The sequence below is a fragment of the Rhinopithecus bieti genome, unplaced genomic scaffold (assembly GCF_001698545.2).
Source record: "Rhinopithecus bieti isolate Rb0 unplaced genomic scaffold, ASM169854v2 scaffold_9996, whole genome shotgun sequence".
Taxonomy (NCBI): Eukaryota; Metazoa; Chordata; class Mammalia; order Primates; family Cercopithecidae; genus Rhinopithecus; species Rhinopithecus bieti.
Genome location: NW_016806973.1, coordinates 1 through 11,017, shown reverse-complemented (window position 1 = coordinate 11,017; position 11,017 = coordinate 1). Strand labels below are relative to the sequence as shown.

Here is an 11,017-nt window from a genome sequence, read left to right as displayed (position 1 = left end):
TTGTATTATTTTAGTGGTTGTATAAAGTTTAGGGTATACATTCTAACTTCTCACAATCTATTTTCAAATATACTATGCTACTTAACATACAATCTATCTTTACAAGAGTATACTTCTATTTAGACCTTCAAAGCTTTTATACTGTTGTATATTTTATTTCAATAGATGTTGTAAATTCCACAATACATTGCTTTATCCTTTTTGTAAGTAGTGAATTATATTTTAGTTATTTAAATAATAAAAATAAATATATATATATTTACTCATGAAGCTACTATTTTTGATATTCTGTGTTTCATTGTCTATACACATTTATATCATATATATGATCCATGTGGTATCATTTTCCTTTTGCTTGAAAGACTTAACATTTTTTTTTTTTTTTTTTTTTTTTTGAGATTGAATCTCATTCTGTCACCCAGGCTGAAGTGCAGTGACACAATCTCAGCTCACTGTAACCCCCACCTCCCAGGTTCAAGCGATTCTCCTGCCTCAGCCTCCCAAGTAGCTGGGACTACAGGCGTGCACCACCGCACCCGGACTTAACAATTATTTTGATGAAAGTCAGCTTGTGATGGAGTGCTTTAGTTATCTATGTTTGTATAAATCTTTGTTTTGCCTTTATTTTCTAAAATTTATTTTCTCTTAGTAAAGGACTGTAAAGTGACTTTTCCTTTTTGCCCCAGTACTTTAAAGATGTACTATTATCTTCTTATTTGCATTGGAATATCTTTAGCCATTATATATTTAAATGTATCTACCCAATTCCTCCCTCTCTATGGAACTCTAATACCCACACATTTGGTTGCTTGCAGTTGTTCCACACTTTACCAACGCTCTGCTTATTTTTTTTTCATTCAATCCTTTTTCTTTCCATTTACTTTTTGATAGATTTTTTTTTTACTATGTCTTCAATTGTATTACTTCTTGCTTCTGACGTATCTCTTCTAACCTTTATCACCTTCAGTGTACTTTTCATCTCAGATATTATAGTTTTCATGTTTAGAAGTTTAGATCTCTGTAATTTATTTCATACCTCACATTAATATGTTTATTCTTTGATCTAGTTTCTTGATGGGATATAGGATACAGTTAGTTTTTAAAGTCCTGATCTAGTAATCCTGCCATCTGTATCATTTCTGAGTCAACATCAATTATTTTTTCTTCCAGCTATGGGTTATAGTTTACTGCCTTTTTGACTGATTCATAGTTTTTGATTGGGTGTCAGATGCTACACATTTTACCTTGTATGTCGCAGATATATTTTGCAGTCCTGTAGAAGCTTCTGAGCTTTATTTGCTAAATGCAAATGGGAACATTTTATTTTTTTGGATCTTTCTTGTGACCATTCTTGGATCAAAGCAGCCTTTAGTATAGAGTAATTTTCTCTACTACTGATACAAGATCTTAGTACTCTATTCAGTGTAACATTAATTATGGCGATTTCCACTCTGGCTGGTGGGAACAGGCATTACTTGAAACCTGGTTTGTATGTCAGGCACTGTTCACCCTAACCTATTCAAGTGATTTGTTTGGCAGTCTCCATTTGTTTTCTCACACACCTGTAGTGATCAGTAGATGTTTGGACTTGAAGGGGACCTTTTGCAGATTTGGGGAGTTCTTTCCCTATGCAGCTCTTTTTGTTCTCTAGTACTTGGTTTGCACTTTGAGGACACCCTGACTTGCCTGCATGCTCAGTTCTGTGTCCTTAAATCAAGGACTCTGTGGATCTCTGCCTGGATTCTCCCACCCTACCCCATAGCTTGAAATACCTATTTCTGAGCAGTAAGCTAGAGAATTACAAACTAACCTTGTTTGTTTATTTTCTGCCTCCAAGGGATCACAGTATTTCATTGCCTGATGTCTAATTTCTTGAGAGCCACTGGTTTACATATAAAGTCTGAATTTTCAGTTGTTTCAGGTGGGGATGGGGTGTGTGGAAATTCAGTTCCAGTTACTTCATTTGCAAGGAAGTCAAAACTTGAATGACAATTTAGTAAAGTAATTCCAGTATATTTCTTTTAGCTCCATTCTTTTAGCATTAATTGTAGTGGTAAAAACTGTTATATACCTATGATCTTTACACTAGTTAATATATTTTGTTTCTCTGATATTTATTTAAAATTATTTCTTTATCCCTGTTGCTCAGTTTCTCATCTTGTGACTGTCTGTGTCTCCATTTATTTACCATATGAATATACTGGGTACTGTTTTAATACCAAGCTTTTCTGAGAAAAGAGATTATGTTAAAAGCATTGAGTTTTAACTATTTGTGTATTATTTCTTTGCTATTCCCTTGACTTTCTGTCCTTGAAGTATTCTTAGAAAAAATCATCTCCTGTATTTATCTTTCTTCTACTTACCTTTTTTTTTCATTTTAAACTTTTGAAGCAAAATTCTGTAATTTTTCTCAATTTTATATTCCAACTTACTATTTTCTTAGGGGCTAGAGCCTATCCCTTACACATATTTTTAAATTTCAAACATTGATTTTCATCTGGAAATGTAATTGTTTCGCTTTCAAATTCTTGTTTACCTGCTTCGTTTGATCATGTTTTTATATCCTCCTTTCGTATTTTTTGCAGATGTAATTTCCTTATATATTTCTTTGAAGATAAATTTTAAATATTGAATAACACTTTATTTTTAATTCATGAAAGAATTATCAGTGCTTTGTTATAATTTTATCATTGATCTTTCATACAATTAGATTTCAAATTTTACTTTCTATTTGTTTATGTATATTAATTTGAAATAATAAGTTTTCACTTTTTTGGTTCATTTGTATCTTATTTTTCTCTTTTTTTCCCTCTGTGCTCATCCTTTTTTTAATAATGATTATGTGGCTAGCTTGCCCAAGAACAACTATCCTCTATGTAGGCCATACTTGTGCCAGTGTCGTGGTGATGGTGATATTTTATAGACAGAATCTCTGTGACAGCTGAAAATTGTTGGTTTTCTCTGTAATATACTGTCCTTCCTCCCTAGGCTCAGAGTTTCCCAGCCATGGGCTACTTACTGAGAGGTGGTGCAACCACATCCCAGCTTCAAGCCTTAAGACTATCTCTGGTCCCAAATCTAGCATGGAGCACTTCTATACCTCTTTCTCCCTCTAGGGTCAAACCACCACCACTCTTTCCTGCTTTCATAGCACAGAAAATCCAATGCTCATTTATAATCATCACTTTATTTAGTCCTTCTTTTTCTAATCTACAAAGATATCGTTTCTGAATCCGACTATTTAAAAAAAAAATATTTTGCCTACAATTGCTGTTTGAAACAGGAGTTATATCAAAATATACATTTGTTAGGCCATAATTTTGTAAAATCTTAAGCCAAGGATATTTTATCCTAAAAGGATATCAATTAATTCTTTGGACAACAGAATTTATAGAGTTTTAGATATTATTCATTCTAAAATACAACAGGAAAACCTGAGAGAAATTGACGATGTTGACTGTCTAGCTTCTCTTTGTGTCTTTAAGGGGAATTCATCTTGCAAACTGACAGACATTAATTTTTCTTAATTGAAACAACATAATTTCTAAAACAATTTTTAAACAGAAAACCATAAGAAGGTCAGCTGTTTTGTGAAATGCAAAAATTAGACTGAAATACCTCAGTCAAATAGATGTCTACTTCTAAAGAATTAGTTATAAAAGTGCTTCTTCAAACTTCTCACTTAGAAAGTGTGTATCCAATTAACCATTGCCTTGAAGGCTTTTATACTCGCATCTCTTGAAGTAGAGGTCAAACAGAGGGTTAATTGGAGATTTCAAAGTGGAATTTTAGGAAAAATTAAAGTATTGCTCTCAGAAATTTGATTTTTTAATAGATATCTTGTAATTTTCCTGAAGCTATATTCACCAATGACTTCACGCAAGTAGTTTTGTATTGACTGAAAACACAGGGTACTAAAAGATATATTAGTTAAATTACTTCATCAACTGCATTTTCAATTCAGTAGGAGTGCTTAATCATGGATTAAAAGTGGAAATATTTATGGCATTGAGAAAAATGGTATCCTTGTTATTTAACCTTACCTACAAGATCATGTCAACCCCAAGTACAAAGTTAACCATATTCTGATATGCAGTTCAGCTGTAGGCTACTATTTAAAAGATAACTTTTGGATGCCCTAAAACTATTGTTATCTTGAATAATTTATTACCACCAGTTTCCTGTATTTCATCATATTTTACTCTAAAAACCCCCTTTTCCAGAGAGGACAGTGACATTAGCTTGCTTCCTATCATTTAGTTACTGCTAGAGTCTCTCAGGGACCCTACACAAACATATAAGAAAAGCAACTGAATCCTCTTGTTAAGTGTGGACTCAGGTCAAATTGGAACAGGATGAAAAAACAGCCTGACTTTCTGTAATGGTTCTTTTGTTTTGGGGCATACACTTTCCTTCTTACTGAAAAGAAAATAGGGAGAACATCCCTAGAGAAGAGTCCCATTTTTATCCTACAATTTACTAATATGATTACCTTTGTAGAGTATAGCTTCCCAGATTTTTGTGGACTTATGCTAAGGCATAACTATTACGATTAGACAAAGACGAGAAAACCCCAGATATCAAATTATCATGCTCATGCGCGTACGCGCACACACACACAAACACACACAGATTTGTGTGGACTTAGGCTAAGGCAGAAGTATTACGATTAGACAAAAACAAGGAAACCCCAGATACCAAACTATCTCTCTCTCTCTCTCTCTCTCTCTCTCACACACACACACACACACACACACACACACACACACACAATCAAAGGTATTTTTTAAATGATATTAACATCTCTGGAACTGAGATTCAGTAAATAGTGATGGTTCAGTGCAACTTACAGACCTTCAGGCCCAGAAAAATGTTTCTCAAAATTTCTTGCCCATTGTCTTCAAACAAAAATTTACTATGTTCAAATGCCATGACTTTTGTATTTTATGCCTCCACCCTTGTTGAAGATAGACTCTAATTTGTACTTCAGGGAGGGATTTAGCAGCTAAAGAGCTTAGTAAGACAATCTTTCTCTCTGAATGAATGAAATAGATCTTCCTTAACAAAGTATTTTTTTCTTAGAATTGTTGAAAGTCCATTTTCTTATTCATATTTGTGTTTCAATGTGTGATCCTGAGGGCATTCAGAAATTATTGAAGTTCTCTGCTCAGTTGGGCTTGGTAGCTGAGAAAAAAATTATAGTACTTAGGAATCAAATTTCTCTTTTATTTTTTTACAGACTGTAAGTTATATCCCTAAGATCTATGGTTATTTTTGGATGCCATATAATCCATTCACTTTGCCACATAATCTTGCATTATTGACCCACTATCCCAGTGTTTATGCACCTGCTCTTCTATTTTAAGTTCTTCCATACTTTGGTTCTGTGGAGAGTGCAGCTACGATCATTTTTGTAAATGTCTCTTTTTTTATATGTGCAAATGATAGGTGACAAAGTGCTAGCAGCCCTCACTCTCAGCGCCTCCTTGGCTTCAGAGTCCACTCTGGCGGCGCTTGAGGGGCCCTTCAGGCTGCCACGGCACCGTGGGAGCCCCTCTCTGAGATGGCTAGGACCGGAGCCTCCTCCCTCTGCTTGCGGGGAGGTGTGCAGGGAGAGGCGCGGGAGGGAACCGGCGCTGCGCTTGCAGGCCAGTGTGAGTTCTGGCGGGGGCGGGCTCGGTAGGACCTGCACACGGAGCGGCCGGCTGGCACCGCCGGCCCCAGGCAGTGAGGGGCTTAGCAGCTGCCGCAGTTGTGCCGGGCCCCCAGCAGTGCCGGCCTGCCGGCGCTGCACTCAAATTCTCGCTGGGTTTGGCTGCCTCCGGGAGGGGCACAGCTCGGGACCTCCAACCCGCCGTGTCTGAGCTCCTCCCCCTGCGGTGGGCTCAAACGTGGCCTGAGCCTCCCCACCGGGCGCCGCCCCCTGCTCTCTGGCGCCGGGTTCCATCCACAGCCCAATGGCTGAAGAGTGCAGGCTCGCTCCGCTCCCGGGCAGCTCTGCCTGCAGCCCTGGTGCAGCATCCACTGGGTGAAGCCAGCTGGCTGCCTGAACTGGATGGGGGCTTGGAGAACTTTTATATCAAGCCAAAGGATCGTATGTGCACCAATCAGCACACTGTGTCTAGCTCAAGGTTTGTAAATAACCACCAATCAGCACTCTGTGTCTACCTCAGGGTTTGAATACACCGAGTTGGATCTCTGATATCTAGCTAACCTAGTGGCAGACTTGGAAAGACTAGCACTCTGTAGACTCTGTGTCTAGCGCAAGGATTATAATGCACCAATCAGCACTCTGTGTCTAGCTCAAAGGTTTGTAAATACACCATCAGTACTTCTGTGTCCTAGCTCAAGGTTTTGTGAATACACCCATGTGGTACTCTGTACTAGTGCTAGCTAACTCTGTACTCTAGCTAACTAGCGCTGCCTGTGACTCCGTATCTAGCTCAAGGATTATAAACCTAACAATCAGCAGTCTGTCAAATAAGACCAATCAGCTCTCTGTAAAATGGACCAATAAGCAGCATGCAGGTGGGGCCAGATAAGGGAATAAAAGCAGGCTGCCTGACCCAGGGATGGCAACCCACTGGGGTCTCCTTCTACTGTGGAAGTTTTGTTCTTTTGCTGTTTGCAATAAATCTTGCTGCTGCTCACTTTTTGGGTCCACACTGCCATTATGAGCTGTAACACTCACCACAAAGGTCTGCAGCTTCATTCCTGAAGCCAGCGAGACCACCAACCCACCAGAAAGATGGAACAACTCCAGGCGCGCTGCCTTTAAGAGCGGTAACACTCACCGCAAAGGTCTGCAGCTTCATTCCTGACAGCAAGACCACGAACCCACCAGAAGGAAGAAGCTCTAGACACATCTGAAGGTCTGAAGGAACAAACTCCAGACACACCATCTTTAAGAACTGTAACACTCACCGCGAGGGTCCGCGACTTCGTTCTTGAAGTCAGTGAGACCAAGAACCCACCAATTCTGGACACACAAAGATTTCTCCCAAGTATTTATTTGTGATTGGGATTGCTGAAATAACACACTGGTAGTATAATTCCAGTTCTTGATCTTGGGAACTAGAGGGACATTGAATGCTAGAATTGTCTGTTTAGGTTTTATAAAATATTCAGTAAATTTAATTAAATGTCAATTTATTTAACTTTTGCTGAATTTTATGTGCTCAAACATAGTAAATTTTATGGACATTGATAGTGCAGAAAAAGGAAACTGTGGTGCCGGGGCTAGGGGAGAGGTTGTAACTACAAATAGATTGATCAGAGGAGGCCCCAGTAAGATAACCCCTGATCTTATCCTTGAACATGGGGAGACAGTGTCCATGAGGAACCTGAGGGAAGAGGGAACAAGGCTCTAAGACAGTGTTGTGTCCAGAATGCCTGAGGAACAGCAAACAGCAGGGAAGGTAAAATGATTGCAGCAAGGTGAATGAGGGAAAAATAGTAAGAGATAAGTCAGAGCGGTAACAAGCAAGAGAGCTGCTCACCTCATGAATAAGTCATTGTTAGGTAGGACTTTGGTTTTTGTGACTTAGGCCTTTTTTTTTTTTTTTTTTTTAATAGAGTCTTGGCTCACTGCAAGCTCCGCCTCCTGGGTTCATGCCATTCTCCCGCCTCAGCCTCCCGAGTAGCTGGGACTACAGCACCCTCCACCACGCCCGGCTATTTTTTTTTTTTTTTTTTTTTTTTTAGTAGAGACGAGGTTTCACCTTGTAAGCCAGGATGGTCTCCATCTCCTGACCTCGTGATCTGCCCGCCTCAGTCTCCGAAAGTGCTGGGATTACAAGCGTGAGCCACCGCGCCCGGCGTGACTTAGGTTTTTAAGGGATCGCTCTGACACCACACTTGTGAAGAAATTATAGCACACAGAGTGGTACAGAGGAGGTGGAGATGGATAGCTCCTGTCAGGGGCCTGCTGTCTCTTTGGTCCTGAGGGATGCAGCTGACATATCAGACAGGACAGCATGCAACCCAGAAGGCTTGCAATGCATGTTTCTAGCACCCAAGTTATGTAAGTAGGAGAAAAGTTGGGCAGATGTAGGATGAGAGACTTAGTAACAGTTTTGAGTACTGGAGTTTTCATCTTCTACAAAGGATACACAAAGGATACCTTGCCACAGAGAGAACCATAAAATCTCTACAATATGGTCCGCATCATAGCAAAAGCTGCTGGTGTCACAGATGGACTGCTGACATTGGTGTCACAGCCAAAAACAGAAGGGAGGAAATAGTTTCACTCACCTTCTAATGTCCTGCCAATATTTTATAGTGGAATAACCTAACTAGAAACCAGCTGCCAAGCACTGGGAAGTGAAATTCTCAGGCTTTCAGGCCCATAAATTACACAGGCAAGCACATTTAAGAGTGGCAGTAGAGCTGTGGTCTAATCCACAAACATCTAACCCACTTAGGAGTTACCAGCTTGATAGCTACTGTGTCCGGAACCTCCAGAGGGAATCCTTTAATGACTCTTCTCATCTTTCTCGGAGTAAAAGTGAATGCAAACAGGATACATTTCACTATATTCTTACAGCATCATCATGATGGAGAGAAAAATGGCACAACATTCGAGGAGGTTACTCTCAGAAGGCAAACTTAAAGAGTAAATACCAAACCATCAGCTAAAAATGTCTGCAAAGAAGTAACGCCATTAGGCTAAAAATGCTCTTACCCAATCCCATCATTCCGGAGGCACCACACGCTATCACCCGTTCCAAGATTGTTCTGAGTCTCAGTTAAGCAAATCTCCTCTTTGTCATGAGCGGTAATCTATCTGTGCTATCCCCAGAGTTGAAGAGATATATATTAATAAAAGTAACATAATTAAAATATACACACCCTTTGTCAACTTATTTCTAAACTGTTCGTTGTAAATCTGTTTCTATTTTGCCTGAACTACAGGGAAATCTCTATAGGCTACTTGACATTTCATTTGATAGTTTTTATTTCAAAATTGATAACTACATAGCCGGCAAATTATTACTTGTGAACCAAATCCATCCCACTTCCCGTTTTTGTAAATAAAATATTATTGGAACACAGTCACGCCTGTTTATTTACTTGTTGTCTCCGGCTTTCTTCATCCTAGAACAGCTGAACTGAGTAGTTGCAATAGCTAATTTCGGGTTCACATTTAGCAAAGCCAAAATATATACTATCTGACTATTCAGGGAAGAACTTGCCAAGCTCTCTTACCTGTGACACTTTACTTGGTATTTCATTCTGGGTAACCATTGTTGGTGACACCTTCCATAAGGACCTGGGTTCAGTAATCTTCTGCTCACTGTTTTCTTTTATCACAAATCTCCACCAGCCTCCAAATTTAGTGATTTTTAAATAAGATTAAGTTAAATCTTTAATGCTTCTTCTTTGTCTTTTTTCAAGTTGTTTCCACTCCATCTCAATTGCTAAAATAATGTCATAGGTGAATTATTATTCTGCCTCCAGTCAAATCAAATGCCAATAACATGATTTTTTAATGCAACTCCTTGCTATAAAGCATCTGTTCTTCCCCAATTGACCAATAAAGGTGAATCTCTTTCTCTGTCTCCCCACCAATTTCTTTTATCCTCAAGCAATACCTCTCACTAGTCACCTGCAGAAATGCTATACATCGTTCAGGAAACCCAAGAAAACCACATCACTATTTCCCAAGTAATATGTACTTAAAACAATGATGATTCCAATAACATATTATTGTCATTGAAAGTTATAGAAATTATATTTAACTTTTCTATGCCTCGGTGGATATTTGTTCCAGACATCATCCACTGAGGCATAGGCAAGTTAAAAAAACATGAAACATCTAATTGACTGGGACCTGCACATTCGAGAAGATAGTAAAGTTTCACTTTATTCCTTTAGAGGGAACAATCCATTGAAGCTCATATTTGTAAAAGAAATTAGAATCCTACTTTTATAAAAGTATTTAATATATAATGTGATTTTAGTAAAAATCTACCTTAATCATAAAACTATTTTTCATGCCTAAAAGATGACCCAAGGGTATTTAGGGTTAAAACATATTGTTATCTGATGATTGATTGAAGATGGCCTTGGTCATGAAAGGGGCAAACATTGAACTGGGAAAAATGTGTAATCTTCAAGCCCTCTGAATTTATTATTGCAGTGTAAAAAATCTCTATTTTGCTTCTTAATCTAGGTGATATTTTTCTCCAAGGTCTGAGAAGAAAAGCATTTCCTGGACTCTCATTCCTTTCCTAAAGCATTTTTCTCTTTTCTTTTCTTTTTTCAGAGGTCATTGTCAAAGTTTTTGTCCTTGAAAGGTTAGCTATGCCTATAGATTTCTACTTGAAGTTACAAGTGCTCTTCAGCATTTCAGCTATAGGTGTCCACTTCTGCAATGGTATGAGACATTGCTCTTGTAAAAATTTCAATCTGTATGGTGGAAAATTTTTGAAAAGTATTGTCAAGTGTATTACTTTCTGCCAAAGGTTAATCAGATACTGCTGAATGATGAAGTTAGTTCTTTGAACAGTTAATGCTATTCTCAAGACTCTATTTGACACAAATAAAATTACAATAAAAGTTTAAAAAACAATTTGAGAAACTGAAAGTGTTAATCTATTTTTTTATAATTTAATGGAAAGTAAAAAATATGCATCCACAATCTTTTAGGCAGTTTCATGAGCTATTACAAAGTGGAATGGAATATTACTATTTATTGAGTATTCACGAAGCTAACTTTCTTTAAAAAATATTAGGGAGGGGTGGAGCAAGATGGCTGAATAGGAACAGCTCCAGTCTCCAACTCCCAGCGCAAGCAAAACAGAAGACCAGTGATTTCTGCATTTTCTTTTTTTTTTTTTGAGACGGAGTCTTGCTCTGTCGCCCAGGCTGGAGTGCAGTGGCCGGATCTCAGTTCACTGCAAGCTCCGCCTCCCAGGTTCATGCCATTCTCCTGTCTCAGCCTCCCGAGTAGCTGGGAGTACAGGCGCCCGCCACCTCGCCTGGCTACTTCTTTGTATTTTTTAGTAGAGACAGG

The 11,017-nt window shown here is 38.5% G+C and overlaps 1 long non-coding RNA gene across 1 annotated transcript in view; it reads right to left on the bottom strand.

Annotated features, from left to right (window-relative positions):
- The window catches only part of LOC108534058 (uncharacterized), a 32,283-nt gene extending 22,891 nt beyond the window's left edge, over window positions 1-9,392 (bottom strand). Inside the window, exons 1-2 of the long non-coding RNA XR_001886873.1 lie at window positions 9,208-9,392; window positions 8,684-8,790 (exon numbers count right to left, since the gene is read on the bottom strand). This is a non-coding gene — a long non-coding RNA (uncharacterized LOC108534058). The remainder of the gene's footprint in view (window positions 1-8,683; window positions 8,791-9,207) is intronic.
- Between the last annotated feature and the right edge of the window lie 1,625 nt (window positions 9,393-11,017).